Source organism: Furipterus horrens, unplaced genomic scaffold (genome assembly GCF_987537825.1).
Source record: "Furipterus horrens unplaced genomic scaffold, mFurHor1.1.pri manual_scaffold_13, whole genome shotgun sequence".
NCBI classification, from domain to species: Eukaryota; Metazoa; Chordata; class Mammalia; order Chiroptera; family Furipteridae; genus Furipterus; species Furipterus horrens.
Window position 1 is genome coordinate 53,329,855 of NW_028327183.1, and position 12,308 is coordinate 53,342,162.

A 12,308-nucleotide genomic window follows, 5' to 3' on the forward strand; every position below is an offset into this window, starting at 1 on the left:
GGGCGGCTCAATGGCTTGGTTTGCGCTCCATTCCACCTGGATCGCCTTGGTTATAGGCTTTCCTTGGTCGTTGCTTTTGATGAATGTGCATAATTATTACTAAAATTTATAAGATCGTTTTCCAGAATTAATATCTTGCTGACCCTCCAATGATTAAATTTTAGGTAAGATCTTTCTCACACAATGTGACCTTCTCTCTGGTTTCTCACGTTTCTCAATCCATATTAAATGGTGCTGGAAGGAAAACAGGGTGTTCTGGTGGACGGCTCTGACTGAGGCTCTATGGACAAGGCGTGGGGCCTGTAGAGAGCTCAGGCAAATGCAGTGACAATGAGGACGTGAGTGCCACCTTGTGGACCTGCCGTGGGATAGGCTTGATCTGTGAGAAACTGAGCATGCATTTCACTTCAAGGGACAGCCGGAGTCAGAGCTTTTGCTCACCGCCACTGTAGTGAGGGCAGGAGCTGGATGGGGGCGTTGGAGGGCAGGGGACAGAATCTGAACACCGGGACAGGGACTGGAGGCGGGGCTTGAAAAGAGGCAGGATATACGCAGTGACAATTAGAAAGTAAATGGTGCCACCCTGTGGATTTGCCAGGGGAGAGGCAGAACTTTCAGGAGCTTTGCCTCCTAAGTTTCTTTTTCAGGGTTAAAAATGGTGGTATTGAAACCAGAAAAGTCGCATTCACGCTGTCTCCCACAGCACGAAAATGTAGAGAGAGCCATTGAATCTTTCTGGGCCCGTTATTTAGATGGCCAACAATCTTATGAAGATGGCAGATGTGTACCCTAAAAGACCCTCTTTTATAAGGAGAAATAGTGTAGGTAAGAGGTTTGAAATTGGGGGCAGGAGGGTGTAGCTAAAAGGTTTGGGGTTAATGGAAAAGGTTACAGAGGTAAAAGCTGCAGTCCCAGCAATCTCCCTAGTCTCCTTTCATCCGTTGATAGGTGGTTCTTTATGTCCTGTGCAGCAGGACGTCTCTCCCTGAAGCACAATGACTCAGATACCTTCTTGATTACTTGCAGCCCCCTGGGGCACTAAGATAAAATTGCTTATGGCCTCCTTTTTACATGGGCCTTAGAAGCTGAAAGTAATGGGCCACCTATATAAGGCCACCAGCCCTACAGGTAACTCTGGAAACAAGGAACAACAGTGAGTCTACACTATGCTATTCACTCAATTTTTATTGATGCAGGTTCAATCTCAAGTAGTAATAGTCAATGAACAGCAATGACACTCAGAATCATCAGATACAGTATCGTATCAGAGAATGGGGAAATAAGAAACCAAAGTCCCAAGAGTTCAGATCATGTCCAAGTCCAGGAGGCAACTGAGCAGTAAATGTCTTGAAGGCAAAATCAGAGGGGTGAAATCAAGGCAGAACTCTCTCCTGAGGCAGAAAGTGCACAAGATCTCAAATTAACTTACTCTCAGTCAGGATGCATTTTCCATGCTCTCAAGTTTTCTGCTTATGTAGCTTGTATGATTCATATTGTGTCAGCTTCTGATTAACATATGTGGTTTTGTGCGACATCGATAGGTACACGTGGTCTCTGATGATCTACTGTGCATATTCTGAGAGAGTGGTGTTACCCTTCAGGTAAGCACATCGTTTATTTCATTGTACTGTACTTCATATGCTTGGGGAATTACATCAACCTCTGGGTCATTGCTCTACTGTGCACGCTCTAAACGTGGCATTCTCCAAGGCCATCTTAGTTCAGTCCTGCTCTCTACAACCTGGACTCTACAACAAAATAGATAAACAAAAAAAATAAAAACCGATTCATACAGACAAAGAACAGACTAAAGCATGCCAGAGGAAAGGAGGTTTAGGGCAGAGTGAAGAAGGTGAAGGGATTAGAAAGTACCAAATGCCAGTTACAAAACAGTGACAGGGATGTAAATTACAGCACAGGGAATATGTCAGTCAAGTTGTAATAACGATGTATGCCAGGCAATGGAATCATCACGTGGAGTATGTTGTAAAACATATGATTGCCTAAACATGCTGGCTGTACACTTGAAACTAATACAAAATAATATTCAATGTAAACAGTAACTGAAACCAAATATTTTAAGAAAGAAAGGGGAGAAGGAAGGGAGAGAAAAAAGGAGAGAAACATCTTGTACCAGGCCCAACGGGCACAGAGTCTACAACTTAGGCAGATGCTCAGACCGGGAATTGAACTGGATACCTTTCACTTTGAAGGATGAGGCTCTGAACCAACTGAGAAACACCGGCCAAGGAACAAAATTTTTTTAAAGGAATTGTTCCTTTGTGCTTTTGATCTGTGGAAAACCGTTGCTTCCTACGCAATTTAAGTTTCTACATTGAGCAATTTTCAGGTAAGACCATAAATTTATGTAAGCCCTTTTTGTTAGCAAGTGAATTGTTACTTAATACCTTTGAAAACATTTCAATCAAAAGCTATTTTTGCCAAAGAGTGCAAGCACTTCCTACCGGTGAGGATGAAGCAACTCTGTAGGAACTGGGATCTCTGAGACCTGGAGGTGCGGAGGTTGTTGCATCCAAAAACGTTTCTCCTATTCGAATTAAGGGAAACAGTTTTATTAAACAACCACTGCAATTATCTCTAATCATTAAGAACTAGAATGTGAAATACACAGCTCTTCCTGTGTAGAATAGAGAATCCCACATTGAAACTCATCAATATTTCCTTTTCTATTCACTGTTCACCATGGAGGCCACGACTCCACAAAGTTCTTTAAGAGTCTTCATAGAGACACGACATGGGGTATTAGATGGGACAATTAAAAAATGTAATTAGAACAATAATGCATTGCTTTAGAAAAAAATAAGGTTTTAAAAATTGTTATAAATTACATTAAAATAAATGTTGTTCTGTACCATACTTGGAATAAATTAGTTTTATGTGCCCCTGAGGTAGATTTCATCACATCATACTTCCATCAATCATACCCTAAATATAATGTCATTTCAAATTCATTATGTGTTCCTTGGGATAGTAACTACAAAGCTTACATCTTTATTTTAAAATTGTAACATTGTTTGCTATTTTGGTGTTCTATTTCCAAATGTCCTGCTAGCTGTGAATAAATCAGCCTGTAAAACATATACCCTCAAGGATAAATTTGGATTTATTTGTGTCAAGAATCACTACTTTTCCATCATTAAGGTTTAGTATTCTAATATAAGCCTTAAGGAAAGTAAACTAAATTATCAAATATCCACTAAGTTTATCTCCCTGTCTATACTGAATAATTTCTGTTATTGTATCTTCTAGTGACCATCTACTTACTATGCAGTATGTTTCCTTGTGGAAGATTTCATCTAGAGAGAAATCGCGCCCCTGTGTGCGCAGTGAGCAGAGCTCAGAGAAGTGAGCTGAATCTTGGGAGGCGGGTAGAAATGAATGGGCATGGGTTGTTTTGTATTTTTGCTTAAAAGTAACTTAATTTCCAAGGCTCAAACTAGTTGAGTATATTATTTCTTTACTTAAAATAACAAAAGCTCACAAAAATATTAGGGTAAAAATTACTTTAAAGATTTCAAAACTCCTATTATTTCTAAGGATAAGGGAAAGATGTCCTTTACTGGAAATAACCTTTTAGATATTTCTGTAGCATATACATTTACTATGTGGATTATTCAACACCTGCGAAGACCATCTTCAAAAGCTTCATAGCATAGTAGATATTAACTTGCAAATTTCTCATTAAAAATTATTTTTGAAATATTTTATTTTTAGAGAGGAGGGATGGAGAAAAAGAGGGAGAAATTTCAATGTGTGGTTGCCTCTCCCTCACATTGACATTTCTCTCCCTCTTGTTCTCCCTCACTTCTTCTCTTAAAAAAAAAGCAAAAATTTTAATAAGATTATTAATTGAAAAAAATATCAATGATATAACAAATACTATTGATTTTGTGAAAACTGGTGCTATTCTGCTTTTATTGTTCACATCAGGAAAATAAGCATCATTACTATGTCTCCACATGTGGCACTGGCACGGAACTCAGGAACAGGCTCCTTTGATGGGATCCTTCTGGAAAGGGGTGTCTACTCAGGCCTGCTAGAGATGGGGAGTAGGCTCTGTAATACCAGCAAGGCTGGTCTGTATGGTTTCTTTAGGGGCACATCGCAATGTCCTAGAAGCTCTATATAAAGTAGGATTAAGTAAACTATATATAGTGCTATAATGATGTGCACAAATGCCCAATAATCTATGGAAAAGAAGAGTAATGCAAAATATATTTGGTCTGATTTCATAAATGCATTTGAGGTTAAATATAATCAGAGATTTTCTGATTCAAAAATATTAATAATTTTTCATACAATGGACAGTGAGAGTTAAAAACTAAGTAACACTGATTTTTACTACATTTATAGAGCTGTTCTCAAGCATGAGTTTTCTGATGCTTTGTTAGGGTTGAGGACCAGCAAAAGGCTTGACCACATTCACTGCATTTATATACCTTCTCCCAAGTATGAATTTTATGATGTTGGGTAAGAACACAGGACGCTCTAAGGGCTTTGGAAATTCTCCAATTATGAGCTTCTTTCTAGAATAAATTCCTTGATGTTTTGCAAGCGTTGAGGAATGGGAAAAGTCTTTACCACACTCTCTATGTTTACGGGGCTTCTCTCCTGTATGAATTTGCTGATTTCGAATACGGGTTAAGGACAAGCAAAAGGATTTACCACATTATCTACATTTATAGGGTGTCTCACCAGTATAATTTTCTGATTTTTAACAAGGTCTGTTGATGAAGAAAAGGCTTTATTACATTCTCTACATTTATAAGGCTTCTCTCCTACATGAATTATCTGATGCCTTAAGTGTTGAGGACCAGCAAAAGATTTGTGACATTCATCACATTTATAAGGATTCACAGCAGTATAAATTTTCTAATGTTGGGTAAGGGTCCAGGAAACTCTAAAGGCTTTGCCACATTATTTACATTAATAAGGCTTCTCTCCAGTATGAATTTTCTGATGGTGAGTAAGCATTGAGGACTGGCTAAAAGCTTTATCACATTCTCTACATTTATAAGGCTTCTCTCCAGTATGAATTTTCTGATGGCAAATAAAGGTTGAGGACTGGCTAAAGGCTTTACCATATTCTGTACACTTATAAGGCTTCTCTCCACTATGAATTTTCTGATGCTGATTAAGGCTTGAAGACAGACTAAAAGCTTTACCACAATCTCTACATTTATAGGGCTTTTCACCAGTATGAATTCTCTTGTGAATTGTAAGGGCTGAGAACCAACTAAAGGATTCGCCACATTCTTTACATATATAAGGCTTCTGTCCAATATCTACTTCTTGATGTAGAGTAAGATCTGAAAGCCAATGATATGTTTACCACATTCTTCACATTTATGTTTTCTCTAGTACATATATTCTTCACTCCATTTAGATGATCTGTTTTACTAAAGACTTTCCCACATGGTAAACACTTGGAAACTTCCCCCCAGGGAGGAATACTCTTTTGTTCAGTACTATTTGAAGATTCCTTAAGTAATATGGCACATTGACTTTGTTGGTTTATCTTCTCCACAATCGGAATAACTTGGTGAGTTCTGTGATTCGACATTTGGTCAAACACTTTTCTGCTTTGATACTGATTCTCTCAAAGATGAAAATTCTTATATATTTTATAATTTGACTTGTGGTTAAAAATTTTACAGTTTTCACTGCATTGAGAACTTCTGTCTTCATTGCATGTACTCTGGTGGTAAATATTGTAGAAAGGCTTTTAATGACATCTATAATTTCATTAAACATGTACACTCATTCCCAAATAACTATTCTGTGAGGCCTATTAAACCATGGTGGTTCAATATAAAAGTCCATCCCAAGTTCAGAAAAATTTGATATATGGGAGTAGAAGAAAACATTCCTTATTACATTTCATAATTCATTAATAAAGGGATTGTCAAATCAAATTTAAATTTTACATGTGCATTATGATTCACTAAATTTTACAAACTATTGAAAGTTTAATCCCACTCTCCATTTGGGACAAATCAAATGATTATTCACACCACCAATTATGAGAGGTCATAGATTTTCCAGACTGCTTTTAAAATATATATATACTTTGAAAATTGCTCTTCGTCTAAACATTTGGGAACACATTGATCTGCAAATGTGACTAACAAAGAGGGAGTTTCCCCAAATGTGGTCTATTTTTCACCTCTTTAGATAACAAGGATTATAAATAATTTTCCCTTTTAACATCCGTTTTTCTTGTGACATACTTTATCAGCCTTTCATTACATTATCAAAGGCACACTTTTGATACCTGTATTATTCCATAGAACAGATCTTCTATTCTCGGCTTTTGTGACAAAGCCTAGTTGTCCACAGATGACATGGGTGAAACATAGAAAATAAAGGTTCACAGGAAAGACACTAAAGTGAGTGCATGTTGAAGTTAAGTAATTACTGAATAGATTATATTTTTCAGTACTTCAAAGATGTTAAACGTTCAAAGCAAGACCAAGAAAGGTACAATGAGAAAAACTCAAAGGGAGAAACAGTTCCTTACATTTGGCAACCATACCGCTCAAATCCCATGACACACAATGGCCATATTCTAAGAATACTCCCAATTCCCATCTTCTACTCTGGAGTGATGGAGACTATAGTGTATTAAATGATCTGCTATTTATAAGTATCTTTGAAATATGCATTTCTGAGTTGCATGCATAGAGTGCTCAAATCATGTCAATAAAAAGTGAATGCATTGTATTGCATACTAAAAAGAAGAGGTGACCAACTGATCAAACACCACAGAAACTACAGGATTGAAAACTTGTATCAGGCACACACAAATGTCTGTAAGTGATTTTATGAGTTTCTTTTTATTATAGCACCAAAAAACAAGTAAACAAAGCAAATATAGACAAATGGGATTACATAAAATATGAAAACTCTGGCATACTAAGGCAAATACACAGGGGTGAAAAATACAACCTGTAGAATGGAAGAAAATTGGAGCAAAGCATATATCTGATTAAGTTTTTTTTTAATTTATTTTTAAGTATATTTTATTGATTATATTGTTAAAATAGTTCCAATTTTTTTCCACTTTGCTCCACTCTGCCCAGTGCCACCCTTCCACCAGCAATCCCACTCCCCTTAGTTCGTGTCCATGAGTTATGCATACAAGTTCTCTGGCTTCGCCCTTTCCTATATTACTCTTTTTTCATAAATCCTTAATATTCAGAATATATAAGAAATTTTACAAAACAACATGATAAAACAAGTAACACAAATTTTTACATGGCCAAAGATATATGGCCAATTAATATTTAAAAAGGCAGGAATATACATAGGGTGAGATTCTTTAAAAAATAGTGCAATAAAAATTGGACCAATAAACACAAAATAATATAACTCGAACAATTTCTTATGCCGTGTACTAAAATAAATTTATAATAGATTAAAAACTAAAACATAAGAACCAACACCATCAAAACACAACAAGAAAGCATAGTCAATAAACTCTGCAATTGCTCTTGGAAAAACATTTTTGGATATATCTTCACAGGCACAGCTATCAAGAAAAAAATTTAAACAAATAAGACTACAACAAAATAAGTTTTTCACAGCAAAGGAAACCACCAAGAAAACAAACAAACAAACAAACAAACAAACAAAAAATTACTGAGCAGGAAAAGATAGCCACCAATGATGCTAAATATCAAAAAAATATGAGAAAGTTGCACAGCTTAACACACACAAAAGAAAACAAAACCCCAAAATATCTGATTAAAGTATGTGCAGAGGACCTGAACAATATTTTCCTAAACAGCACATAAAGATGGCCAAGACTTCCAGTCAACATGGAGGTGTAGGTAGACACACTTTACCTCCTTCCAAAATGGTAAGGATTACATCTATATCAAAACAAAAAACAACCAGAACTACCAGAAAACTGACCTTCATAGAAGTCCAACAAACAAAGATATAAAGAAGTAATACTGATCAAGATAGGTAGGAGGGGAAGAGCTGGGGAGCCAGGGAGGAGAGACACAGTGTGGCAGTGGTGGCAGCAAGACATTGGCTACAGCCAACCATTAGAAAGAGCAATCACAGATAATAAAAGTTGGGAAAGACACCTGGGGGGTGATCCCAGCCCCAGGCCAGGCTGCTGAGTTCACGGTTCCAGCTCTGGAAAATAAAGCGTCATTGCTTCTGGCTGTGAAATCCAGAGGGGGCTGAGGGGGTGAAGGAAACTGCCTGTCTCTCAGGAGAGTCTGTATAGAGGGCCCCCATGGTCCTAGAATGCACAAACCCACCCACTCTAGGAACCACAATGAGGACAAAGCCAGAGGAGTGCCAGTTGCATATGGGAAGCAGGTGAAGTGACTGGAAAAAGAGAGAGTACTGAGCAGATAGTATTGTTCCATCTCTGACCCCCACCACACATGCAAGCCACAGTATGGAGAAACAAGTCACCCAGCACTGACAAATACTTAGGGCTCCACCCCTTACCACAGAACAGGTGCAACAGCTTTACCTAAGACACAGAGGAAAACACAGGAGACTGTCAAGTTGAGGAGACAGAGAAGTATAGCCCAAAAGAGGGAGCACATCAAGGCTCCAGAGGGATACCTAAGCAACCAGGAAAGAGCCAAGCTAACAAATGCAAAGACATTGCTGATAACAATGCATACAGATTTGACAGACATGACTGAGTATGGCAAAAAAATAGGAAACAAGTGAAGACTATACTACGTGAAATGAAGAAAAATCCACACAAAACCAATGGTGAAGGGAAGAAATCTGGGGTTCAAATCAACAATTGGGAACATAAAGAAGAAACAAACAGTCAAGCAGGACAGAATAAAGAAACAAGAATGGAAAATAATGTGGAGAGCCTTAGGAACTTCTGGGATAACTTTAAACATACCAACATCTAAATCAAAGGGGTGCCAGAAGAAGAGGACGAGCAAGAAATCAAAAGTTTAGTTGAAAACATAATAAAGGAAAACTTCTCTGATTTGGCAAAGGAAATAGACATACAAGTCCAGGAAGCACAGTCCCAAACAAGCTTGACCCAAAGAGAACCACACCAAGACATACCATAATTTGAATGGCAAACATTAAAGGTAAAGGGAGAATCTTAAAAGCAGCAACAGAAAAGAAGAGTTACCTACAAAGGAGTTCCCATAAAAATGTCAAGTAACCCTCCAGCTCCTTTTCCCATCGGATCTGAACACTGGTCTTGGTGGTCGTAAAAGGAGGAAAACTAATACTGAAGCTGGCCTAACAGCTCTGTAGCATGTGGGCTACTTTCAAACAAGGTTGAAAAGAAAAAAAAAAAAAAAGTCAAGTAATTTCTCAAAATAAACTTTACAGGCAAGAAGGGACTGGCAGGAAGTATTCACAGTGATGAAAATCAAGGGCCTACAACCAAGATTACTCTATCCAGCAAAGCTATCATTTAGAATGAAAGGGCAGAGAAAGTGCTTCCCAGACAAGGTAAAGCTAAAGGAGCTCATCAACACCAAGCCCTTATTATATCAAATGTTAAAGGCACACATTCAAGAAAAAGACTAAGATGAAATCTATAAACAGTAAATGTCTACAAACTCACAACTACCAACAAATTGATATTTAAAAAAAGAAAAATAAACTAAGCAAATAACTAGCACAGGAACATAACCATAGATATGGAAATCACATGGAGGGTTGTTAGTGGGCAGGGGGAAGGAGGAGAATGGGGAAAAGGTGCAGGGATCAAGAAGCATAACTGGGAGGTACAAAACAAACAGGGGGAGAAGCCAAAGGACTTAGATGCATGATCCAAGGTTATGAACTAAGTGAGGGGGTGAATACTGGAGGGAACAGAGGTACCAGGCAAAGGGGGCAAAAGGGGAAAAATTATGAAAACTGTAATAGTATAATCAATAACATATACTTGAAAAACAAAGACAACCAATAGACATATGAAACATCAATATCATTCAACATCGGGGAAATGCAATTGAGACCACAGTGAAATACAATCACACATGGATCAGGATGGCAATTATCAATAAATTAACAGTTCTGGCAGGTGTGGTTCAGTATATTGAGTGCTGGCTTGAGAAACAAAAGTACACAGGCTCTATGCTCAGTCATGGCACATGCCTAGACTGCAGGCCAGGTCTCCAGTTGGGGGCATGACAGGCAACTGATGGATGTATCTCCCACACATAAATGTTCCTCTTTCTCTTTTTCTCCCTCCCTTCCTATCTCTTAAAGAAATAAATTAACAAACAACAAGAATTGGCAATGATGTGGAAAAATGAGAACCCTCATGCACTGTCAGTGAGAGTATAAGTAAATTGGTGTGGCTACAACAGAAAACAAGATGGAAGTTTATCAAAAATTTACACCACGTAACGCAGCAATTCCAATTCCACTTCCACTTCCAATTCCAATTCCAATTCTGGGGAGCTATCCAAACAATAGAGAACACAAATTCAAAATGGTATACACACCACTATATCCACTGGAGCATTAATTAGTCCCATAAGTGAAGATATAGAACAGAAGAAAAAAATGAACGTTGTTATAATGGTACTGAAACTCTGGAATAAATTATGAGATTTTATTTTACTTGACATATGACCGCAAAAACGTTTTATTTCAACAGGTCCCCTTAAAGCCATGACTCATTATGTGTTTATTTCAAAACTTAAATAAAACTACAAAATAATATTCAGGTTATTGAATATAAGACAAAATTAACTTTACATATTTTACTTTCTCAAGGCAAATTCTTTACCAAATTAGTTTTTCTTTTTTTTAAAAAAATTTATTTTATTGATTATGCTGTTACAGTTGTCCCAATTTCTTTTCCTTCTGCTCCCCTCGTCCTGGTACACCCCTCCTTCCAGTTATCCCCCCCCTTAGTCCATGACCATTGGTTGTGCATATAGTTCTTCTCAACATTTTCCTGTCTACTCCACTCCCTTCTACTACGCTTCTTAATTCCTGCATCATCTCCCTCCCTTTTCACCCTTCCCCCCACCTGTTGACCTCCGCCCAATATGTTCCCCATACCTATATTTTCTCCCCCTTCTTGTTGCCTACTTAGTTTGTCTCTGTTTTGATTCCCTAGCTTTTTTAGGTTGCTGTGATACAGTTTTCATTTTAATGTTCATAGTTTTGATCCTCCTTCTAAACAAGTCCTTTGAACATCTCATATAACAGTGGTTTGGACCTAACAAACTCCTTCAGTTTTACTTTGTCCTGGAAGCACTTTCTCTGCCCTTCTATCCTGGATGACAGGATGGATAGAGTAATCATGGTTGTAGGTTTTTGATTTTCATTACTTTGACTATTTCTTGCCAGTCCCTTCTTGCCTGCAGAGTCCCCTTTGAGAAATCAGCTGATAGTCTAATTGGGACCCCTTTGTACATAATTCTTCTCTCTTGCTGCTTTTAAGATTCTCTCTTTAACTTTTGACATTTTCATTATAATGTCTCTTGGTGTGGTTCTCCATGGGTCCAGTTTATCTGGAACTCTCTGTGCTTCCTGGACCTGTAAGTCCATTTCCTTCCCTAAGTCAGGGAAGTTCTGCTTCATTATTTCTTCACATAATTTTTCAATTTCTAGTTCTTCTTCACCCTCTGGCAATCCTATAATAAGAATGTTTGTTCACTTATAGCTGTCCCAGAGGTTTCTGAGCCTCTCCTCATATTCCTCACTTTTTGTTTCCTCTTTCCCACTGGTTGACTGTTTGTTCCTATGTTCCAATTTCTTGATTTGATTCATGATTTTCCCTTCCTCACCACTTGTCTTGTATAAATTTTTGTTCATTTCAGCAGGACTAGCCTTCATTCCTTCCCTGTCTTGATTAAGTCCTGCTCTTAGGTCTGTAAGCTGCCTTATGACTATAGCTCTGAACTGAGCCTCAGAAAGATTCTCTATTTGTTCATTGGTCAAGTTCTTTATTTGATTTTTGGTTAGTTGAGTGATTAGTGTTTCAATCATTAATTCTGCCATTCTGACCATTTTGTTTACCTTTGCTTCTTGGGTGGGGCGCTGTCACACATCCTATGCTATATTGGGCGGAGCCCCATGTACTCATCACTACCTGGCGACATTTCTCACCACACTGTGGCACTTTGCGTGGGGGCGGGGGTCCAAGATGGATTCCTGCTGTTACTCTCTGCTGACAGACCTGGAGCCTGCTCCTCTACCCCCACACCCTCCAGGCCTCACAGTCCAAGACAATCGGGGTCTTCCTTCCCCAGCATTGGAATCCTGAGCCGATGGGTCTGGTCTGCAGCCAGGGCCGGCTCCCAGGCACTTCT

General features: G+C 38.2%; 1 long non-coding RNA gene, 1 other non-coding gene and 1 pseudogene across 2 annotated transcripts; 2 read left to right on the forward strand and 1 right to left on the reverse strand.

Annotated features, from left to right (window-relative positions):
* The first annotated feature begins 1,585 nt into the window (after positions 1-1,585).
* On the forward strand, positions 1,586-3,444 carry LOC149995328 (uncharacterized). Its single transcript, XR_016507903.1, has 3 exons — positions 1,586-1,601; positions 2,214-2,350; positions 3,271-3,444. It is a non-coding gene; the product is annotated as an uncharacterized LOC149995328 (long non-coding RNA).
* A 938-nt stretch (positions 3,445-4,382) lies between these two features.
* LOC149995329 (uncharacterized) lies at positions 4,383-6,554 on the reverse strand (annotated as a pseudogene).
* A 2,632-nt stretch (positions 6,555-9,186) lies between these two features.
* Positions 9,187-9,306, forward strand: LOC149995330 (small nucleolar RNA SNORA61). The gene has a single exon (XR_016507943.1). It is a non-coding gene; the product is annotated as a small nucleolar RNA SNORA61 (small nucleolar RNA).
* Positions 9,307-12,308: the final 3,002 nt, after the last annotated feature.